This window comes from Eulemur rufifrons, chromosome 6 (genome assembly GCF_041146395.1).
Source record: "Eulemur rufifrons isolate Redbay chromosome 6, OSU_ERuf_1, whole genome shotgun sequence".
NCBI lineage: Eukaryota > Metazoa > Chordata > Mammalia > Primates > Lemuridae > Eulemur > Eulemur rufifrons.
The window spans coordinates 95,350,002-95,374,655 of record NC_090988.1 but is presented as its reverse complement, the minus strand read 5'-3'; positions in this window follow the sequence as shown (position 1 = coordinate 95,374,655).

Here is a 24,654-nt window from a genome sequence, read left to right as displayed (position 1 = left end):
TCCAGGTCTCATCCTGGGGCCCTATGTTAGCAAGGTTCTCCAATTATATACATATTGATATGGAAATTGCCGCACGTGATCATGGAGGCCAAGCAGTCCCACAGTCTGCTCTCTGTAAGCTAGAAACCCAGCGGTGTAATTGAGTCTGAGTCTGAAGGCCCAAGAACCAGGAGCGCGTGGGTGTCCCAGCTCAGGAAGAGAGAGTCTCCCTTCCTCTGCCTTTCTGTTCTATTTAGGCCCCTCACAGATGGGGTACTGCCCACCCACATTGGTGAGGGTGACCTGCTTTACTCAGTCTATTGATTCAAATGCTAATCTCTTCCAGAAACACCCTTACGGACACTCCTAGAAATAACGTTTTACCAGCTACCTGGGCATCCCATAGCCCAGTCAGGTTGAAACACAAAATTAACCATCACAGACTCAGACTGAAGGGGCAGCAGCCATCTGGGACATGTTCCTCCTGTAGCTACAGCAGGAGTAGCCGGGGCCAGCCCACCCATGAAAGCAGGTTTCAGCCTCTGTTCACCTCTCAACAGCAAGTCCAAGCAACTCACACGATCAAGCTCAAAGTCAAGAAGCAGAGAGTCCACTCCACCCACCATGAGGCCATGGTAAATGGGTGATGCATGACAGCACTACAAGGCAATGAACAATTGGGATCAAAAATTCAAACTTCCACAGAAGGGAAGGGTCCAGGGCTGGGTGGCCCAGCCTGTGGCCAGAAAATGGGTTTTGGAATTTCTAGAAGCCCAGAGAGGCGTGGACCCCTTCCAGTTTTGTAAGTTCCCAGTTTATTAAAAAATCAAGACATGCTAACACAGCTTGCAATAACTGTGGCATATTTTAGACGTTTACATTTAACAAATTAATGCTTTTAGCACACATGCAAATTGCCAAGCAATATAATTATGCTATTCACAAGAAAATTACAGGATTTATTAAAATTATTAATTGCTGGTATACTCTGGGCAGTGAGGTTTAGCAAAGGACTGCAGGCGTGACGTTTCCTGACGAATGTCTTCACTCAGTCGGGCGAGGCTCCCCCTTACTGGGCAGATGACCTCCTTTGGAGACGAGGCCCAAAGTCTGACCTGACTGAGGCCCTCACTCTGTGTTAGAAATCCCTGGGAAACTTTTTTAAAATGCTGATTCCTGGGCTTTACACACAAAGGTTTTGATTTCATAGGGCTGGGGCGGTATCTAGGCATTGGTATTTTTTAAAAAAAACCCTGTGTAATTTTATTGTGCAGTCAGGGTTGAGAACCACTGGATTATGGGATGGGAAATCTAAGCCAATTTGGGCTAATGTGATGAGATGTGAGGTGAGGCTTACCTACCGCTTTTGGGAAAGAATCTTGCTCGTTCTGGAAAGAAAGCCCTGGATAGCTCAGTCTGTCTTTTGCTGGACATGAATAAGGAAGCATTCTGCCCTGCAGCTATTGGGGCCACGTCCCAGCCACGAGGGAAGCCAGTGTGAAGACAAGCAGGACACAGAGGAAGGCAGAGAAACAGCCAGCGCCTGATCCCACCCTACCTGAGGCCTGCTGACCTTTAGTTGTGTGAGCCAATAGACTCTCCTCTCGCTCAAGTCAGTCTGAGTCTCATTTCTGTTCCTTGCACCGGCACGCATCTAACAATGAAAGCGCTTCCTGTGCAGGGCTATCACGGGGATTAAGTGAGATGCTTGTAGAGCACTCGGCACATGGCAGTGCTCCATAAATGTTAGCTACAACCAGTCACCCCGCAGAGGGCATGCACAGAGAACGGGCGGCCTCGCAAAGGCAGTCCGCGGCATGCTGTGCTGCAGCACCTGTACGGAGCTGGCACCTGCGAGACGTCAGCCCAGTGGGACGGCCGCTTTATGCTTTCGTTTCCCTTCGCTCAGTGCGCTGATCTCTGCCAGATGCAAGGTAAGGGGGTAATCTGATTATCTGATTAAAGTAATATGGGCCCTCGTACCAGCAACTCCAAGGCTTAAGCCACAGGGGCAGATTTGTGTAAGTAAGAAGCTTATCACCCAAACGGTGAAATAACCAGGCAGGCAGGGGAGCAATTAATTAAACAAATGCTTCCTAAGTGCCTACTATGTGCTGGGTGCCGTGCCAAGCCAAGGAAGCTGAGTAAGTCCCCAGGTGTTTGCCCTCAACAGAAAGCTCGAGGGGTCTTTGAGGAGCGAGGAGCACCCCTGTCCCTCACCTGTGTCATCTTCTACATACCTGGACCAGTCTAACGGGGGTGCATCCCCAGGAAGGGCCAAGGCTTCACCCCTGAGCCGAAGCACCAGACAGACAGACAGACTCTCTCTTCCAGCCTCGCCCATGCCTCCGTGATGGGGGAGGCAGGAATGGGAAGCCATTCTTCCACGTGTGGTGCTTTAAAATATAATGATTATTTTGGGACCAGGAAGTATAGTCCTACGGTTCAAATATCAAAACAGGATAAAAAGGCAGGGATCAAGAAGTCTTGTTCTCAACCCCGTCCTGTTCGCTCCATTTTCATGTCCCTGCAAGTGACCACTTCTTCTGTCCCCGGATGTCCCTCTGTCAGTGCTGATGCAGGCCGGCTGCCGTCTGCTCTGTATAAGCTGTGAAATATTTTGATTATCACCCTGCCTTCCAGCATCTCTGGGATAAAGTACAAGCAGATGTAAAATATTTTTTCTCTCCTCCTGCCACGGGTGGGCTGTTTCTGCCCCCACCCCTCAAATTCCTATGTTGAAATCTTACCCCCGTGTGATGATATTAGGAGGTGGGGCCTTTGAGAAGTGACTAGGTCGTGAGAGTGGAGCCTTATGCATAGGATTAGTGCCCTTATAAAAGGGACTCCGGAGCTTCCTTTCACCCTGTGAGTTCACTACGAGAAGTTGGCAGTCTGCAGCCCGGAAGAGGGCCCTCCCCAGAGCCCCGCCACGCTGCACCTGACCTTGGACTTCCAGTCTCTAGAACTGTGGGAAATAAATTGTATTGTCTATAAAGCACCCCGTAGATGGTATTCTATTCTAACACCCTGAACCGATTGAGCTACGTCCCCCCTTTCGTACACAAAAGTAACATAAACACACTGTTCTGGATCTGGCCTTTTTCATTAAAACCACCCCAGCGCTCTTTCCCTCTCAGTGTAGAAAGCTTCCTCGTTCTTTTCCACAGTGGCACAGTATTCCTCCCACCGTGTGTTTGGCCAGACCCCCGCAAAACGCATGCTTACCTTGTTGCCCATCGTTTGCCAGTATAGGCAATGCAGCCTTGCACATCACCCATGCACAGCTCTACCCGGAGGAATCAATGTAGACTCAGCATTGCTGAGTCAAAGGGCAAATGCGTTTGCAACTTTGAGAAACATTGCAAAATTGGCCTCCATGGGGGACACACCAGGATGAAACCCCACCAGCAACATATGAAAATTGTTTACTTTCTTAAGTGATCCAAATAAAATACTTTCCTTCTTGAAAGCAAAAGCATACTCCTCATAGAGCATTGGGAAAAGACAATCACAAATCGGAAAATAAAACTTACTCATAATCTGAATGTGCAGAGACCTCCTGGATTCGTAATCTGGCTCGTTTCCTTCGAGTCTCGATTCGTACTCTGCCTGCTGTTCATAACCTGCTTTATTCACTCAACCAATATTTTGTGAACGGTTTCTCATGGCAGTAAATATTTTTTTTCTACCCTCGGAGAGGAGGATAGAGATTTTAAACAGGTGGACCCTAGTTCAAATCTCGGTTCTACCTCTTTCTATCTACTGTTGGGCAAGTTGCGTAACTGTTCCCTGCTTCGGTTTCCTCCTTGTAGGATGGGGATCGTAAAAGCAGCTCCCTAGCACGTGGTCCTGGTGCGGGCTGAGGGAGTCGGCACGCGTGAAATGCACAAACCGGGCTTGGCACAGTAAGCACAAGGAGCGTTAGCCGATGCTGTGTCATTTCTGACCACATGGCATTCCTTCGGAGAAACATGCATAGTTTATTAAATAAATTCCTTATTGTTGGACATTGAGGTTATTTCTGTGTTTTCGTCGTTCACAGCAATGCTGCGATGGGCAGCTTTGTGGCTACAGCTTTATCCAGAGCCCTGGCCATCTTTGCTGACAGGTGGGTGGGCAGGTGTGGCCCGTCTCTCATGGCTGCTCAGGGTCGACCCCGATGTGGCCCCTTGGAACCCTCTGGAGCTGGTTTTCTCATCCCTTCCCCTCCGGATTTTCCTTCCTGCAGGCCTGAGGGGCAGTGCCTGGGCTTCTTGACGCCTCTCTCAGCCCCGCCGCCTGAGTCAATCGGGTTACCGCTCTCGGCCACGAGAATGTCAGAGCCTTAAAACCACCTGCCAAGTGATGAGTGGAGTTTAGACATGCGGTCTAGCCCTGCGAGGAAGTATAACTCAGCAATATGCAGGAATGATACATGCTAAAACATGGATGAGCCTTGAAAATATTATTATGCTAAGTGAAAGAACACAAATGAAAGACACAAAAGGCCACATATTGTATGATTCCATGTACATGAAATGCCCACAGTAGGCACATCACAGAGACAGCAAATAGGTTAGGGTTTCCAAGGGCTGGGAGGAGGCAGAATGGGGAGTGGCTGCTAATCAGTACGTGAAGGCCCTTCTCCTGTCTCACCACCCATTACAATCACCTGGGAAGCTTTAAAACTCTCAATGCCAAGGCTGCACCAGACCAGGTAAATCCAATGAATCCCATGGGAAGACAGGGCTAGGAACCAGCACCCACATGCTCTTACAACAACAAAACAAATAAAACTAAACAATTTATCTGGTCTGACCGGGGAAGTCCCTGAGGCCCAGAAAGGTGAGTAAATTTGCTTGGCAAGTTACAGGCTGCCCCACGAGGCAGACATAGTGCTTTGTGCAGAAGAGAGCGGGCTTGGCAGCTGGGTCAACCTGGGTTCAAATCCCGACTCTACCTCGTTGGCCTAATCATCTAAACCTCCTCCCGCCTTGGCTTCCTCATCCAGGCTGCTAGCATCTGTTCCACAGGGATCAGATGAGATGCTCCACTGTGTCTGGCACATCACAAGCACTAGTTTTAAGCCTTTCCAACATGCTTGGAGAGGAACAAGGAAGCGTGTGGGGACTCCTGAACCCAATTTACCCGCCCATTTATACCGGTAATAACCATGGGAATGTCAACTCTAGGTTGTTCCAGGTGCTCCACAGGGAACCACTCCCATGGGGCAGCTATGGAGAGCCAGGCGGGAGAGATGGGGTGTCTTGCCCTCGGTCCCCTGATTGAACCCTGAGTTCTCTTCTGCATGGATGCACATGAGTGGGATGAAGAAATGGGGCCAACCAGTCTCCGCAACTCTCCTGGCGGTGGGCTTCTCTGGGTGGGAATCACTTCCTCTCTTTGTCCACAGCACCACGCACAAGCTCTGGCACCTTAAAAGGAGCTCAAGAAATGTTTGCTGAGCCCCCGGGAGGGGCTGCCCGGGGAAGGAAGGCCCCCCAGACCAGAGCAGCCCGGCTCCCGGCTAGAGGTTCCACGGGGAGAGCTGCAGTCCTCCGTGTGGCCACTAGGCGTCCCCACGCCCCGCGGAATGGCGGCCCCAGCCCTGGCTAACGCGGAGTCTGGCATGGTGGTGACCCGCGGGGGACGCCAGGCCCTGCCTCGCGACGCCGTCGGTCCCTCCTGCTGTCCCCTGGGGTCAGGGCACAGATCGCGGTGACGACCAGCCTCTGAAACTGGCAAGCGCAATGGAATGGAAGGGGGCGGGGCGTACTTCACGCTGGTTGAACACCTACTGTGTGCTCTTCCTGGCTGCTCATTTTCTTTAATCCCCCGCAGTGCACCCCAGAGGCTGTTTTCTCCGTTCCGTAAATGAGCTGGAAGAGGCGAAGTGCGGGGCTTTGGTGGGGCTGGGACTCCAGCCCGAGTCCACCCGGTGCCAAAGCCTGCGTCATTCCCACCTGGCGGTGGCCCTCTGGGCCTGGCGTCAGGAGGGACGACTGTGCCCCCACCTCGCACACCGTCACTCCCAGGCACTGACGCACCCACCCGTGCGCACACACAGGGCCCCCCAACCCGGAATCTCAGAGCCCCCAGGCAGGATTTGATCCTCCTGGACCCTCGCACTAGCTTCTTGCGGCGGGGCGAGTGGGGAGGAGTAGCTAAGACAAGATCCCTTCCCCTAATCTAACCATCTCTGTGCTGCTTGTTGTCTTCTCTCCGCATACACTTTGCGGCAAGGGCTTGCCTTCTCCGTTCCCATGAGAACACTGTGCTTTTTCGCAAATGAAGGTTCCTTGATAGTTTTTTCCTGTTATTACAAAAGCAATTTGTGCCACTGCAGAAAACACAGAGAAGCCAGAACGGAAACTCCCCCTCCCCTCCTCCAGGGACAGCCCAGGCTGACACGTGTGCGACTCCCCCTGGGCACACCCTCCTCCCACCACAGAGCCCTGGAGGCCCGTCCCGTCTGAGCTGGTTCTCTGAGCTGGGACTCCTAGGCTGCAGCATCGGCCAGGTCATGGGTCCTGCGTGTCCTTGAGCAGGGTCTCCTGCTTTGGGGGTGGGCATGGGATGATCTCAAAGGGGCATTTGCCCTGACACTCAAGGATGCGGTCCTCTCATGGGGGACAAATGAATCTGGGGCTGGGCTTATGAGAGGGAGCTGTCGGGAGCTCCGGTGTACCAAGGGGCCCCCCTAACCTGGAGACCCCCGGGGGGGGCAGGGATGGGAGAGCCTCCACTCAGTGCCAGCACTGAGCGAGTGTGCAGTTCTCCCACAGACGGACAGCTAAGCCCATTACGAAGACCCCGATGTCCGGTGTCCCAACCCCGGCCAGCTTCACGGGTATGCGACCTCTGCAGCCACGCGGGCCCCATGTTCAGAAGGACCCACACTTGATTTAATGCTCTGCTGTGGCCATCTTGAAATTCTCAAGAATTTTTGAGCAAGGGTCCCCCATTTTTATCTTGCCCTGGGCTCTGCAGATTACGTAGCTGTCCCTGTTTCTCATAATAGTAATACCTATTACTGACGGAGAGCTTGCTGTATACCCGGCGCCACATATTTTCTTCCATATACAGTGCAATTCACGTGTCCCTCACAGCAGCCAGGTGTAAATTGCCTCTCTTAGATTCAGCCAAGCCACATGACCATGTGGACTGGGTGCTGGGCACTTCATATACACTAGCTTTCAAGGCTCTCAGCACGAAGTACCCCACCATCCACATGACGGATGAGAAACTGAAGTCTGGGAGGTTAAGCAGCTGGCCTGCAGCTGCAGTGCTAGTGACAATCGAGCCACTGTGTGAGGAGCCAGCCTGAAGACCCCACCTTCCTTGCTGGGCCGGCCAGGGGCGGTCCCGGGAGCTCTGCAGTCCCTCATCCCGCCCTGCCCTGCCTCCATCCCAGCCGTGGTGGGTGCCCAGGCAGTGCCTGGTTGGGTGACGAGCTCCAGCCACACTGTCAGTTCCTATTCCTGTCACCTCCTGATCCGCCTGATCATCTGCCACACTCTGCGTCCTCCTGTGCCCAGGTGTGCGATCTGCTCCCCCGCTTGGGCAAGGAGCGGTGGGGCCGGGCAGTGTCAGTTTCCATTTCTCCCCATGGTACGGAGATCCCTGAGTGCTCTGGGCTGCAACTGTGGCTCCAGGGGCCCTGCTGCATCAGTGCTGGTTACTGCTGCGCTGACAGCCCAGGTGGAGGGGGCTGATGCCACAGTGAGCCCGGGTGGCTGGGGACGGGGTGGACAGACCAGCGCTCGGAGATCCACACATGCCCAGGCTGACTTGTTTATCATCCGTGTCTCAGCTCCCACGTCTGTAAGATGGGATACAGAAACCAGGACCAGCAGTTAAGATTTCAGGGTTTAGGGGTACACAGCCCAGAGTTCAAGTCCCAGGTCCAGCACTTACCAGCCACACGACCTTGGGGAGGTTATAAAACTAAACTTCAGTGTCCTCCTCCGTAAAAAGACAGCGGTGGCTCACACCTGTAATCCTAGCACTCTGGGAGGCTGAGGCAGGAGGATCGTTTGAGCTCAGGAGTTCTAGACCAGTCTGAGCAAGAGCGAGACCCCGTCTCTACTAAAAATAGAAAAATTAGCCAGGTGCAGTGATGTGCACCTGTAGTCCCAGCTACTCCGGAAGCTGAGGCAGGAGGATCCCTTGAGCCCAGGAGTTGGAGGTTGCAGTGAGCTAGGATGACTGTAGCCACTGCACTGTAGCCTGGGCAACAGGGCAAGACTCTGTCACAAAAAAAAAATAAATAAATAAAAATAAAAACAAGACAGTGAAAACAGAGGCATCCCAGTTCTGAACTCAGACCAGACAGACTGACAAGAATTCAGTTCCCAACTTCAGCACTTATTACCATAGTTATAGGAGCTTGCGCAAATTACTTCACCTTTCTGAACCTTGGTTTCCTTGTCTGCCAAATGGGGCTAATCCTTGTGACGTACTCATGGGGTTTTGTGAGGACCAAGTGACCTGGTGCCTGCTGAGTTCTTTTCTCCGTGCCTGGCACTTAAGAAGTGCTCAGAAAGCCATTACGACAAGTACAACGGATGGGGTTGCTGGGAGATCATGAGAGCTGGCCCCTACGGCAAGGGCCTGTGTCAAGCCCAGCCGAGGCCAAGTGCAGGGCTGTCTTCCCACAGCCAGGCTGCCCTGGGAATTTGTAGTTGAGGCCTGCGAGAGCTGGTCACAAGGTGGGTGGCTGAGGGCCAGGGACGAAGCCACCAGGAGGCCTTTGACAGGTGTGTGGGGACATCTTCATTCAAAGGCAGCTGTGGTAGTGGGATGGGAGAGACCTGGGCCACCTCCCAGACACTTCCCTGCCCCTCCGGGGGGGCTGTGGGGTCAGGCTTCCCTCTGCCATCCACCCCCCAGCAGACCCCATTCCGTGTACCCCCAAGCTGTGCTCCCAAACTTTTCTGTGCACATGAATCCTCCCAGGAGCTTGTGAACATGCTTATTCTGACTCAGCAGGCAGGGCGGGGCCTGGGACTCTGCATTTCTAATCACACTTTGAGTAGCCAGCACCTGAAACATTATATAAATATCAGTCACGAAAATTCTAATAATTTGGGGTGTTGGGTTATTACCTGGTCTGACTCTAGCCGACTTCGTGGGCCCGTCTGGGGGAAAATGCTCCCCAGAGGTCAAAAGGAACTCAAGGCTTAGGGGTCCCTAGGGTCTGATTTTGCTTCTAAAAGCAAAGCGACAGGCAGAAGGCGCCTTTCAGCCTGAGTGACGTGGACAGTGGTTCCCAAACTCCAGGCCACAGGGCTGCATGAGAACTACTTGGGGATTTTTAAAAATATAGATTCTGTGCACTCTCTCTCTCTCCCTCCCTCTTTTGCCTTTCTACCTTCTGCCATGCATGACGCAAGAAGGCCTTTGCCAGCTGCCAGAATCTTACAAAATAAATACAGATTCTGAGTCACAAAAAACCAAACCGCGTGTGATTCCCTCATAGGAGCCATCTGACGCAGCCACATTCATAGAAACAGAAGCAGGGGTGGCGGTTGCCAGGGGCTGGGAGGGAGGCGGGTGGAAAATTGCTGTTTAATGGCAGTCTCAGATTCGCAAGATGAAAAAGTTCTGGAGATCTGTTTTACAACAATGTGAATACACTTAACACCACGGAACGGTACACTTAAAGATGGTTACGATGATAAATTTTTATGTTATGTGGGTTTTTTGTCACAATAAAAACAAAACAAAACAGATGCTGGCCCTGGCCTCTGAGATCCTATTTAAGTGCACCTGGGGTGGAGCCCAGGAATCTATTTTTTAAAAATCTCCCCAGGGAATCTGGACGTGCGGCTAGGCTTGGGGACTGCTGGTTGTGGGAAGGTTGTACCCTGAATGTCTCTGGAATCTTCCCCCGTCTCCCTGCCCCCACCTGCCACGTGGCTGCTGGGTGATCGTTCTAAAGCACAAACCCAATCCTGTCGCACAGCTCTGTTCAAACTGTTCCATGGCTTCCCATTGCTCTCGGTACGAAATAGGAAAAAGCACGACTTTCTCAGCAGGGTGGAGTCAGGGCTTCATCCGTGTGCACAGAGTATGATGACGGAAGGCGTTTGGAGCTCGGCGGATTTCTGTGCGAGGACCCAGAGCCATGAACTCTGCTGGGGGTGGGAGGGAAGCTGCCCAGACAGAGAGGCCTTGCTGGGCCTTGGAAGGGGAGCAGGCGTTTGCTGAGAGGCTGGGGTGAAGGCCAAAGGTGGGGGGACAGCATGCCCCCCATTGGGGAGGGGATGGGTGAACTGGGGGAAAGGGGAAAGGTGAGGGTGGGAAGAGGTGGGAAAAGCAGGGTGAAAGCCCTCAGCGGGGAGGGGCCGGGGGCTGAGCACCTTCAAGGCTGCCTCCTGGAGACATCGGATCTCGGACCTCGGTGCGCCCAGGCCGGGGTCAGGTTACCCGGCTTCGGCTTCGGCCCTGTCCTGGCTGCCCCGCACTCTCCTTGGTGGGTGCCCTGGGCAAGGTGATCTGGCCAGGAAGGGGAACAGCTCCGCTCCCTCCCTCAGAGCCCCCAGGGCTCCCCAGCTGTCTGCTCACACCCCCAGCTCTCAGCCCCCCTCCCCAAAGGGCCTGCCTGGCTCCTCCCCGACACTGCTCCCTCTCTTCCGTGAGTGTGTTGTCTGCGTGAGTCTCTTCAAGGTCGTATGGTCAAGCGGCGTCTGTCTTTGCCTGTCTGTGCCTCTGTCTTTGCCTGTCTGTGCGTCTGTTTATTTGTGGCTGTTTCCTAAAAGCTGGCCTGGCACAACGTGTGTGGCTTTATGAGTGTGTCCCCTTCAGGCTCTTAGCTCCGGGGTCCAGGCCCCTGGGTCCTCCTAGGATATAAGAGGTGATTCTGGGGCTGCAGCAGTAGGGACCCAGCAAGAGGAAGCGGCAGAGCTCCAGCCCCTGATTCCGTCAGCCGCACTGCCAGCTGCCCCAGAGGAACACACAGCCTAAGTAAGAAGAGAGCGTCTGCTACTGTCGGCGGGTTGAACTCCCCTCCTGTCCGCTCAGTGCCTCGCTCCAGGCCCCCTCGCCACGGTAGAGGAGTAGGGGAGCTGCTGCCGATACCCAGCATGCATTTCAGAAAGGGCTCCCTTCACCCCCCATCAGAGATGGAATAAACAGGTCCCCTGGGGCTGGGGCTGAGGCTGGGGCCCCTTTTACATCCCCCTTCCCCCTGGGAAGCCTCTTTCCACACCCCTCACCCCCCATAATCCCTTGCCTGGAACAGAGCAAGGTTCCACCGGGCCCATGGGCCCTGGCGAGCAGGCCAGCCGTGGGCCCTGGCAGAGGAACCAAAGACTCCAAGCTCAGGGCCAGCACCGTGTGGCCCCAGCTGGGGGCAAATCACATGAGGGGCTCACACAGGCTTCTGTCTTCCGGGCAGGAGGCGGGAACAGAGAAATCCCTGCAAACGCTGGAAGAGAAGTCATGTCCCCTAATTATTGGCAGGAAAGTTAATTGGATGCACTTGTAAGCCCGTTGCTGGGACAGGCGTGTTAATGGTGCTGAAACATCTGAAAATGCCCAGGGCCACATGGAGGAATTCATCGGCCTGGAGAGTCTGAGGTCACACTGAGACAGCACCCAGGAGTGGCGAGAACACTGGCCCAGGAGCCTGAGCCCCTGGCTCACCCCACCAGCTCGCTGCGGTCCTCACACCGCCCTGGCCTCCCTAGACCTGGAAAATGTTACTGTGTGCGAGGCGGATCTCTTGGGTCACTCAGTTGAAGCCTGTGCGATGATGTTATCATTATTTCTGTTTTGTGGAAGAGGAAACTGAGGTTCCCTGAAGGAGGTGCCTCTTGCCACTGCTGGCAATGAAAGGGTCAAGACGGTACCCTGACTTCCAGCTGAGGCCCTTAAATGGCAGGTCTGGACTACTGGTCAGCCAGGTAGACGTTCCCTCGGTGTCCACTAGGCGGCGCCCTAGACTGCTTCTCCTGGTTGGCACCAGCATCTTCATCCCTCAGCCTGAGTGGTCTCCCCGGTGGTCTCTGAGACAGGTGGGACTGGGGGCTGCCAGCTCCTGGGGCAAGGTGAGGAGGCACATCGGCTTCCCTCCCTGTGGGGGAGGGAGACTTCTGCCCTCACCTTCCAAGGGTGAGGGAGGGAAGAGTGGGGTCTCAAACTCTCAGCGACATGGGGGTCCCCTCCTCAGGCCCCTTGGGAGCCCACGTGTCAGATTGGGATCAATTACAGATGTCAGAGTTCAGAGAGGGTTAGCAACTTGCCTAAGGTCACACAGCCAGGTCCGTCTGATTCTTAATTCCTAAACTCAGTCCTGGTTCAGGAGAGATTCAGGGCAGATGTGCTGGACTCAGCTGGTCACGTGGCCCACAGCAGGCGGGAAGGTGCTGGTCAGCTTGGCCTGCAGGCCTTGCACAGGGTGTTCCTACACTCAGGGGTCAAGGGCCAGGGCCGGGTAGTCAGGGCTGGGCGTGGGGGCTTGTAAAAGGAGAGGGGGAGACAGACACTCAGCTGACAGCCGGTGGATGTCCTTGGCGTCAGTGTCTTGTCTTTATCTGAAAGTGGGTGTGTAAGTGGGGGGTGGGGGCAGAGGGGCGTGGGCTGGGCCCAAGACTTCAGGTCACGCTGGCTCAGAATTCAGACTTGTCAGCCTACTGGAAGAATGGGGATGGTGACAACTGGGGCACTGGGGTGGAGAGAGGCCTCTGGGGATGGGGAATGGGGAGGCTGTGCCGGGGGCGGGGGGCGGGGGGCTTGAGCAGCGGCTTGGGGAGGCCGAAGAATCCAGCCTGAGTGTTCCGAGCCGGCGAGGAGCTGACTGGGAGGGGCTGGGCTGGATGTGGGAAGGTGACAGTGACATTGAGTATGGGGACACAGGGCCCTTCTTCTCTCCCTGCTCGGCTTTCTGGAGGGCGGCTGCTTCTCCGCCAGCCGTGGCAGGTGGTCTGGACCTGCCAGGGCACCTGGAGGGAAGCCGAGTGTCAGAGGAGAGAGCCTGCCCCCTGTGCCCAGCTCTCGCAGCTAGGACCCCCCAGCGCCGGCACGACCCCTCCCAGGGCCCTCCCCAACTCAGAGACCACCCACCCCAAGCCCAGTTACTCAGATCAGCTGGCCACGGTGGAGGCAGGCCAGGCTGGAGACAAGCACACGCGGGCCTCCCGGGCGCGCAGCGCAGCTGGAGAGACAAGCGTTCTCCCAGTGCACATGACAAGGGCCGTCCGGGTGTGGGGCTCCGTCTCCCAGAACACAGATGTAGTGAGGGGACATCGGGCCAGAGGGGCTGTCCTGGAAAATCCCAGCCCTTCCCCAGGCAGGTCACAGAACCGGCTCTCCCAGCCCAGGCCCTTCCCTCCCGGCAACGTGTCCAGGGGCACCTGACTTGAACTATAAATAGAGGGATGACGGAAGGCTCCGGAAGCCCAGGGGAGGGCAGGAGAAAGCGATTCTGACTCTCTCCTGGAGAGGCCCAGCGAGGCTGCACTGACAGGGCAGCACTTCCGTGGTGGGTCTTCGAGGTTGAGTAGGAGTCCCCTGGCAGAGGAGGTCCAGGAGGGGCCTTCGGGCAGAGGAAATAGCTAGTGAAACTCGAGATGGGAGCTGGGCACAGTGGCTCTCATCTGTAATCCCAGATACTCGGGAGGCTCGCTTGAGGCGAGGAGTTCAAGACCAGCCTGGGCAACATAGGGAGACCCAGTCTCTAAAAAAATGAAAAAAATTAGCCAGACGTGGTTGCACTCGCCTATAGTCCCAACTCCTCGGGAGGCTGAGGTAGGAGGATCGTTTGAGCCCAGGAGGTCAAGGCTGCAGTGAGCTATGATTGTGCCACTGCACTCTAGCCTGGGCCAGAGAGCAAGACCCCACCACTGAAAAAAGGGTGGGGATGGAAAGAAATGGAGCAGGCAGTGACCCAGAGAGGCTAGGCAAAGACTGCAGAGGGTGTGGCAGGTGACGAGACCCAGAGGCTAAGGGCCCTGAATGCCAGGCCCAGGGCTCTGTTCTAGAGGACCGAGTCTTGCTCTTAGAAGAACAAGTAATATACATCAACAGGGCTACCTGGGACTTAGTGCCAGAAAGTACACGGCCACCTTTCCCCTGTGGATTGGAGGACTACTATGGTGTGCCAGAGACTGCTAACTATTCCCCAATGTCTGTTCTCTGTCTTTTTTGCCACAGGACTTCTGGTTTTTAGCTGGGCATACAAGCCCCCAAAATAAAGACTACATTTCCCAGCCTCCCTTACAGCCAGGTATAGCTGTGTGAATAAGTTCTTCTTACATAAAAAGTAGTATTATACAAAGGCAAAGGGTTTTGCCCTTTTTCCTCTTCTTTCTAAAAGGAAAGGACGATGCATGTGATTGCTGGAGTTGGAGCAGCTATCTTGGATCATGAGGTAAAAGCTACATGTTAAGGATGACCAAGCAACAAGAAAGAATTGATCCAGGTTCCTGATGTTTGTAGAGTTTCCACAGCAGCCCTGGGCCAGATACCTCCAAATGTCATTTACTTTTGGAGAGAGAAATAAACTTCTATATTATAGCTCACCACACTGTTTCTTTGGGTTTTTCTATCTCCTTTACATCTAAACACTCACAGGTCAAGAATTAACCTCTAGGGCCCTTTTATACACAATTGTTCTGCTCCTGAAATAAATCCATAAACTAGATTAAAAGAAAGAAAGGAAAACCCCAGGGGCATTGTACACCTCTTAAGCAGTAACAGACATGCTATGATTATATTCCAGGTATCTGCTCTCGCTGGACTCTTTCCCGAGTCTTCCTCCAGGCGTAGCGGTGCAAAGGGGTAATAACTTCCCTCACCCATCACAGGGGTCACAGATGACACTTCTATCGCAAAAGACAGGCTCACAAGAGAAATGCACAACAAATTTATCTAACCAAAGTTTTAAGTGACACTAGAGCCTTTAGAATGAAGACCCAAAGACCCAGGGACAGCTGTCCACTTCCACGCTTAGACTCAACGAAGAATAAACGGCCCTGCAGAATGTGATTGGACAAAAATGATATGATCTAGCGGTAACAGACTGAGTCGGGGAGACCCAGCAAGACCCGTCTGTGCACATTCTTCTTGGCCCCTGTGTAGCGTCCCTTATTCCCGAGCGGGCGGCAGGACCCTCTGAAGTGGGAGTGTGGTGGTCTACTGTCAGGCCAAGTGGGTCGAGAATTGCTTTATGGCCAGCTCCTACACAGAGAGGCCGGGGAGTTTGCGGTAATATTTCAACTTTCTCTGACCCGGCGTGGGGAAGACGGATTCTGCTTTCTGTGGCTTGCCTTGGGGGAGAGCGGGGAGCGGGAAAAGTCAGGGCAGGGGAAGGTCGGAGAGAGACTTTGCTTCTCAGACCTTCCAATCTCCTTTAGCTCAAAGTCCCAGCGCGCCGAAGCCCCATACTTTGGGGTGTCGTTTTCCGAGCCCCGGTATGGGGAAGGAAGTTGCAGCAGGAGCTTGGACACGTCCTGCGTCTGTCGCAGACGACATCCAGCACCCTGAGAGAGCTGGATTCCCGTGCCAGGCCCCCCGTCCAGACAGGCCTGGTCTTCCCGACTCCGTGACTCAGGGCCCCGAGATCCACGGGCTTATGGGGGCGCCGGGAACGTTATTTAACCCCTTTGGCATTCCTGTGTGACTCCTTTTATCCATGCCAGTACGCAGGGTTGTGTGGTCTCATCTCTGCCACGATGACTATATAATAAGAACAAAAATAAAATGTTGCCCTTTAATGAAGACCCTGCAGCGTGACCCTCCCAGCGTCCGGCGCTGTCTGAGAGGACTGGACACGTGCTCCTCCCCTGGGCTGCGACAGAGACGGGGAGAGGCGCCCCGGCTGAGGATTTAATGCGGCCCTTCCAGGAAGAGACTTCTCCTTGCGGAGCCCAGGGAACAGTCGGTAAGGCCCGGGCACCACTCTGCGCGGTCACGCCACTTACCGGATCCGCGCCGCGCAGTGTTGAGAGCAGGAGGCAACTGGGAAACATTTCCCCTCCTTACCGCTCAGGCTCCTGCACCTCCAGGAGCACCTTGGGACGCTCCCAGGGCATGTCCTACGCCCTGGGAGGGAGGGCTGGGCGGGGCCAAGGGGGCTTCCGCCAGGGCCACCCAGGGCCACTGCAACGGCCAGGCCCACTCCTCCCGCCCGGGCGGGGGCCACCTGGCTGCCGGTCAGGCCCCTCCTGGTGGGGGACACAATCCCCAGAGTCAGGAGGCATTCACCGCAGGTGAGGCAGAAGCAGACAGCGAGACAGAGGTTAAGAGGACGTGGGACGAATGAATTCCGTCCCTACTCCACCACCAGCTCTGGGATCCACCCAGTGATTTGGGCTCTCTGAGCCTCAGTTTCCTAATCTGGACAACGAGGAAGCTCACGAGACCTTCCTCCTAGGGTCGTCGTGAGTTTTCAATGAGTTAACACATGTGAAATATTAGGATGCTGTGTGGCACATAAAACCTACTCAAAGAATATTATCTGCTAGTATAGCACTATCATTTTGATGATGATGATGATGATGATGATGGGTATTTCAAGAGGGAAGTTCACACTCAGTGAGCTCCCTAATGCTACCTCAGAAACGCTCTCTGTAGCACACGCCTTGAAGCACCAGCTCCCACACTGTAGAGCTAACCAATTACTCTAGCCCGCCAGGGGAGACGGTCTCGTCCTGCTCAAGGAGGCAGAAGAGTGTCTGAATACAAGCTCTGCCCTTCTAGAAGGTTCCTTAACCCCTCTGTGCCTTGATTTCCTCACTTGTGACATGGGATGATGCCAGCACCTCCCTGGGAGGTTTAAATGAGATAATACGTGCCTGGAAAGCCCTGACAACAGCCTGGCCTTGGTGGCACTGGAGACCGGGGGCCAGGGCAGTGGAGGGGCAAGGGCTGTGCCAAGCCACCCCCGAGGGTGCCCCTGAGGGGTGGTGCCCGGGAGCTCCAGTGTGACCAAGAAGCTCCAGCTGTAACCGGTGTGGGCTGGCAAAGCCATAACCCAGCTCCCTCCATGGGGTCCTCCAGAAGCGCCCTCCATGCAGAGGGGCCACACCTGAGCGGCTGCCTCAGGGGACAGAAAAGGCTCAGGCTCTGTCTCGCTCCCACGGAGCTGGAGGCCGCTGACCACGCAGGGCACAGGGTCGGGCAGAGTGGTGCCCACGCAGTTGTCTCGATCCTCCCTCCTCCTCTAGGAGGCTGGCGTTTACTGCCCCGTTCTGCAGATGAGGGACTGAGGCCCAGAGACCCAGAAATGGGGGCATCGACTCCAGGCCTGACTGGCCCTGGCTCCCCCATTCCCAACCAGGACAGGCTTGGCCTCCCCGCTCTTGCATGGGGCACACGCTCCCTCGCTGCCTCTCCCTCCAGGTCCAGCTCTCCACCCCAACTCACTTTTCTATTCCCACCTGCTGGTTTCCCCTTTCCTGTTGATCCCAAAGATTAGCGACTTGTCAGTCATTTGGTCTGTCCTGGAACCCCAAAGACTCACAGAAACAAGAGCAGGCCCTCCCCTCCTAGAGCCTGTCCTGGAGCCGGGGAGGAGGTCGTGGTCTGGAGCAGACATGCTGTCACCAGGGAGCCTTGAGTAACCTGCGCTGTGCTGGAGCCAGCCAGGAAGGCTTCCTGGAGGTGTGGGCCTTGAGACAGGCTTGGAACAGCTGAGACCCCTGGGCCAAAACAATGCAGGGAAAGGCAGAGCTGCTGACAGCTTGGGTGCCTGCAGACCTGGGATTGGACCCCAGCCTTGTGCCAACTAGCTGGGTGACCTTGGGCACGGTAATTAACCTCTCTTTGCCTCAATGTCTCCATCTGAAACAGAGGCTTCAAGAGCCACTGAGGAAGGAGGAGTGTGACTTCATGGGACGAGCACCAAAATATGAGTCTAGAGACCTGAGTGCCCACTGCAACGTTGACAGTAATCGTGGCTGAGTCCACCAGGTGCTTGTCGGTGCTACGTGCTTCACGTGTACGATCTCATTTAGACATCTCGGCCACCCTACTCGGGAGGTCCCCATTTTTCAGCAGAGGAAAAATGGCCAGAGGGGTCTGATGATTCGCCCAAGCTCACGCAGTTGGCAGGTGGCAGAGCGGAGGCTGAAAGCCCATGGCCACCTGAGCCTGTGCCCTAGCACTGTGGACACTTTGTCCGACCCTCCCTCTCAGGCTTCCCCATGACTAAGAAGGGCAGGGCTGGGCCAGTGGCATCTGCTCTGTCCTAACTCACAGCCCCGCTGCCAGCTGCAGCAGGAAGGCTCCCGAGCGGAGCCCAGTCCCCCACCCGGCCTCCCAGCAACCTCCGTGACCCATCCCCAGGACGAGGTGGGGGAAGCCCGGCCTCCCCGGGGTTCTTTTCCGGCCTCCGAGAGGGTGGGGGGCCTGGGGAGGGAGGAGCTGGGTCCCCAGTGCCCAGGCTCTGGCAGCTAAATTTAGGTGCTGGGATATAGAAGGAACAGGGGTAATTAAGGGGTGTTGTGTCACTTTCCAGCTGCCTCTCACATTCCCTGAGCAGTCACACGCCACTTGGGAAGGAGGGAAGAGGTGTGGGTGACATGGAGGGAAGGAGAGGGGAGGAGTGTATGGACAGTTGGGGCTGGAGATGGGGGAACCCACAGCCCCCACCCCAGACCCGAGGGCTCCCAGGAGCAGGGGCTGCCTGAGCCTGGACCCAGCCCCCCTCCGTTGCTCTGGGACCCTGCAGGTGGGGATCACAGGGAGGCAAGTTTCAGCCAAACAGCCCAAGGGCGTCCTCCAATGAACACCACCCACAGATGGAAAGTCCTGCCCTGAAAGTAGTGACCCTGTCACTGGCAGTGCTCTGCCCACGGGGAAACCGACCAAGCGTTGATCCTGCACGAGGTGCAACAGGATTTACACGTGTGTTCTCAGCAAGTCCTTGCAACAACGCTGTGAGGAAGGTGTTATCATTTCCAGCTTACAGAGGGGGAAGCTGAGGAGTCAGCTGTCCAGGTTGCACAGCGGAGGCTTGGGGGAGCCAGGGTGCGAATCCGGTAGGCCCTAGAGCCTGAGTGCTTAGCCACAGGCCACAGCTGACGCTGGCCTGCAACCCAGCCAGGTGTCACTCTGCGATCAGAGAAGGATTACGGAGAAGGCTTTGCTGAAGGGATGAGAAGAGAAGCCATTCTAGGTGGCAGGAACTGCCTTTGTAAACACTAAAAGGCCAAGTCTGCCCACCCCAAAGTGCACAGGCTAATGTCAAATCAGGCACGAAGCCTCTGTGCCGGGGCCTTCGTGACTGTGGCATTATCCCTGTAAGTATTAAAACCAGACCTGAATCACTCAATTAAAAAACTGGGCAAAGCATTTGAGTGGGCATTTCTCCAAAGAAGATATACAAATGGCCAATAAGCGCATGAAAGATGTTCAATATCGCTAGTCAAGAGGGAAATGCAAATGAACACCACAGTGAGAGCCCACTTCCCACCCACTAGGATGGCAGTAATAAAAAAGACAATAACAAGTGCTGGCAAGGATATGAAGACATCGGAACCCTTGTGCATTGCTGGTGGGGATGCAAAACGGTGCAGCCACTCTGGAAAACAGTTTGGCAGTTCCTCAAAAAGTTAAATGTGGAGTTGCCACATGGCCCAGCAATTCCACTCCTAGGTATTGAAATTACCTTCAAGAGGATTGAAAACATACGTCCACAAGAAAATTGCACGTGAATGTTCATAGGAGCACTATTCATAACAGCAAAAAAATGGAAGCAATTTTAGTACAGGCAGTTCTCTGGTTACGGACCAGATACGTTCCCGAGAACGTCTCGGAGGTCGGATTTGTGTGCAACTCGGATCCCTGATGAAAAGCTCATATACAGTAATAATAATAATCATAACAATGCTATAATGTCTCATATGTGGTAATAACAATACCACGTAACACTGTAATAATAATATCTCTGTACTATAATAATATTAATAAGTTAGAGAAACTATTATGCTCTTGCTTTTAATTCAAACAGAACATAAAAACAAACTTATACAGTTTAGATAGGAGATAGGAAAAATCTCAAAAAAGAATATTAAAGGTTAACATTCACCTAATGTTGCGTCAACGCTAAGCTAATGGGAATGCTTATTTTGATCATCTAACCAGATCAATAATAACCTTTCTATTTCAATAATTAATCCACTACGCTGCTTACTAATAATTGATGCTTTCACTGGAGCCTTTCACATGTTCCATTATTCTCACTTTATCCTCTCTAATTGTTCTGATTGTCGAGCGCCTGAAGCCTGATGTTTTCCCAGTGAACGGTGGCGTCTGGCCTTTCCCTGAATGCTTAATTGTTTCTGCTTTTGTTTCCATTGTCATCACCTTTCTCTCAGCTGCAGGCTCACCTGGACCTCCAGTGCACTTTCGCGTTGGAGGCAGGTCACGAGGGCGCACACAGACTGGCAAAATCGAATGAGAAAGTTAAGACCACAGTGATGCTGCATATAAACAACCTGCGCGTATAAACAACGGGACGCACCTCGGGCGTAAGGACGCTGCACCGATGAACCGCTTATACCCCACGGGTTTGCTTACACGCGGGGAAGAGACTAGCTCCAAAATTATTTATTTAATTATTTCATTAGGAATCATCCTTACGGGGAGACTCGGGAGCCCCTTCGTAAGCATGGAACACGAAGTCGCGTTGTCCATAACCGGGCACTGCTGCGTTCATCGACATGGATGCGTACGTCCCTGCAGTGGAGTATTTCTCAGCAAGGGGAAGGAATGACGTGCTGACGCGTGCCACAGCCTGGATGAACCCGCAAAGCGTCATGCTAAGCCAGACACAAAAGGACACATATCGTATAATGACATTTATATGAAATGTCCAGAATCAACAAAGTCATAGAAACAGAAAGTAGATTAGTGATTTCAGGGGCTGTGAGTGGGTACAAGGCTTTTTGGGGGGGGTGACGAAATGTTCTGGAATTAGATAGTGGTGACTGATGCACGACTTTGTAATTATACTAAAAACCACTGAAGCGTATACTCCAGAAGGGGAAACTAAGGTTCCCGTAAATGGTATCAATAAAGCTTTTATTTTAAAAAGCCCAAACCTGCCTCTAATATTTGTAAGAGCACAAATGCAGACCCACATACCATATGCCTAAATATTTAAAAACCAAACAAACTGTTAAATAAATGTTCTTTTCTCTTACCTTGACAGATATACCTTTATAGTAGCAAAATTGAAAATTACGTGTAAAGCTCTGGTTTTTATATACTCAAAAGCTGGTGTGTTTGGGTGTTCCACTGATGGGCCAGCTGTGTTTAGACAAGTGATAAAATACAGACGTACATAATTCATAAATTCTGATAGTTTTAGTCCCTAAAAGTGTTCATGCCTTCATTTCACCAAAATTACTAATTTGTCTTCTAGTGACAGTAGAGATCTATAAAGGCTCAAGAAATCAAGCATAGTTTTTCACCCAAAAGGTAAATGATAGTACATGTAAAATTTTAAAAATATTTCTAAAAAGCCATTTTTCTAAAATATTCAAAATTATTTATTGAGATGAAAAGGTAAAAATACAAATTATAATTAATATAACATTTAAAATCATTGTGTTAAATTAAATGTGAATTTTTATTCTTTTTTTTAAATTTTAATATTTCATTAACCATTTTTTGAAAAATAACACTATTAGCAATTTAGTGTTCAACACCCATCTAGTTGGTAACGTAAAGAATCAGTATCACATTTCATGCATGTTATATCTAAATTTATATATACAAACATAAGGGGAATATGAATTGTTTAAACATTGTAAGAGATTCCTCAGCCACTATGGGCACAGTTGTGGATATTGCATTAATGCACAAGAACCTCTGGAACCAAGAGTTGCTATTTGTATCTTCTTAGCTTTGGCCAAAAAAAAAAAAAAAAAAAGAATTGCTATGTGAAGAACAGCAAAAAAAAATGGATCCTGTTGAAAAAGGCTTTGGCCTGCAAGAATCTCACTGAGAGGGAAGATTTGGCAAGTTAGCAGTCTCTTCTCTCACCTAAGCTCAAGTCTTCCTCGTCCTCGGAAGCAGAACCGTCTCTCGGGTCAGCAGCAGCACAACCACGGATCTTCCCAGCGTTCCGACTCAGACCACCATTGGGAGCCAGGACCTAGAGCAAGGAACGAGGAGGGCTGTGCCCTGGGGCCGGAATGGTGTCGGTCGTGGGAGCGAATGTCTAGGGTTGTGGCTGCCTCGGGCCAGCGCTGAGCTCAGGGCAAGGGTGCCCCTTCCCCTCGCCCGAAAGTGGCACTGATGGAAACTGCAGGCCTTCCGTGGGTCACCCATCCCGGGGGACTAATTCCCATGAACACTCGCATGTGGCAGGTGCCCATTTTGCGCAGCTTCATTTAGCTACAGCCTCGGAGACTCAGCAGAGACCTGAGGGCAGCTCCAAATTCTCCCCAATGCCTGTTCCTCTGGCTCGACCATTCCAAGCCTTGTGGCCATGTCCCACCCGTGAACACCCCCCCATACATAGAGCCCAGTGTGACTCATCCAGCCCCAGGCACCAGCCCTCACTTCCCGCCCCTCTGTCTCCTCTCTGCCCCACCCGCTCAGCAGTTGCGGACCACCTGTCCCTGCTGAGCCAGCCAGGCCTTTGCATGTGCTGGTTCTACTCTCTGGAACCCTCTTTCCCTCTTTCCCTGGCGTCCCTTTGGATCCTGCCTCTCCCTGGCCCTCCACGGCTGGGACAGGCCCCCCTGTGGGCTCCGTCCCCACCCTGGGCCTACCCAGAGTATAATGAACTGACACAGGGCCCTGGCCTGCTGGCCAAGTTGACAGAGCAAGTGGGCGCCACCACTGAAGGGGGCCAGGAGAGCAGCTGGGTCCAGTGTCCTCCACATGCTGCCTCTTCCTGTAGGGCAATGTCTCTGGGGAACAAGTGGGGGTCGTTCTAGGGGAGTCTGGGGAGCAGCTGGGGCCAGGTGGGTGGCACTTGGTGGTCTCTCATGATCTGGACAGCCGAGGTCAGAGGACAGACTCCTCGTTGCCCGGTCCACCATAAGCCCCCTGATTCCCTCCCTCCCACGGAGCCTCTTTCAGCCTCCCTGCCTCCCAGCCCTCACCCCAGCTCTCGGCTCCCAGGCTCAGCACAGCCGCACACAACAATTCAGACCCAGGGGGCCCAGGGCTGCCCTGTTCTACAGGGACACTCTCCCTCCCTGTACTGCTCTTTCACCAAGGGACAAAACGATCAAGACCCTCGGACTGAAGGCGTGATGTGAGGGGAACAGAAGGTACGTGAGCCCACACACCTGGGTCAAACCCTACCTTGCCACCTGCAAGCTGTGTGAGCCGTTCTGAGCTTCAGTTTTCCTCATCTGTAAAATGGGGGCAGTTAGGGTTCTATGTCATAGCGTTGCCATGAGGATTAAATGAAAGAATGTTTCATGTGGAGTGTATAGCGAGACCTTAATACATGGAGTTACTAGAATAATAATAAGGATGTGACAGTTATCATGATTATCATGAACTTGTATAAGCTTGATCCTCCTTATTCATCCATTCAATCAATTGTTCAGTCTACGGGTATTTAACAATGCCACCAAGGCACAGGCTCCAGATATCCTAAAGTGGCCTAGAGCAATGAAGACACCCACAGACAGATTCTACTAATCTGTGTCTCTGAGGAACACATTTGGTCACAAATCAAAGAAAACATGAAAACTGTGGCTTCAACACTTCATGATTTCCTCTTCTCACTTAACAAGGACCCTGGAGGTGAGCTGCCTGGGGCCACTGTATGGCCTGATGATGTCTTCCAGTCTCCTGCTCTACCAGCCTTCGGCGTTGACTTTCAGCCTCGTGGTGCCACAATGGCTGCCACACCTCCAGGCATCCTGTCTACATTCCTGTCAAGAAAAATGGAAGTTAGGGCCCCAAAGAACCCTGTTAATCCAAGCTGCCCCTTGTTTTAAGAAAAAGTAAAAAGTCTCCTGAAACCCCACACAAATTCAGTTTATACCTCATTGGTCAGCCATAGAGTCAGGGGAAGCTGGGAAATTGGGGGATGTGATTAGCTTAGGCCAGCCCTGATCCATCTATACAGGTGAGGACATGTCAACCCCACACAAAATTGGAGTATGGTCAGCAAGCAGGGAGGGAGGCAACGGGTGTTTGGCGGGCAATTGACATGTTTGCACACTCACAATGGAGAGCATGGAGCTCACCGTCCCCCATCCAGGCCTGTTCAGAGAGGGGAAGTGACTTGCTCAGGGTCACACAGCAAAGCAGAGGCAGGACTAGAACCCAGGCCTCCTAAGGCCGCAGGCAGAAGTCTTTCTACTGCCTCCCAACAGGATGTGTCTTCTTGTCGGACAAGCCCCCTTAGAGGACTGGGGGCCTGGGCACCCTCAAGGCTCCTACACCTAGAAGCCTTCAGGAGGAGGGGAGACACTGGCCAGCGTGGGAGGCAAAAAAGGCCTTCCCCCTTGTCACCAGCCCCAGGGCAGAGCCGGCTCCCGAGTGGCTAGCTGGCAGGCGGCTAATTACCCTTGTCACCCACTCTCTTCCGGGAGAGACAGCTATATAATCTGCCTGTCCACTGGGGAGAGGGGGCAGCGCCCCCCCAGCCCCTGCTGAGGCTGACACTGGCAGACGGGGAATGGCATGACAGCCGATGAGGGAGGGGCTGCTGGGGGACCAGCTGGTGGGCAGATGGACAACTGAGAGGCGACAGTGGGGCCAGGGGCT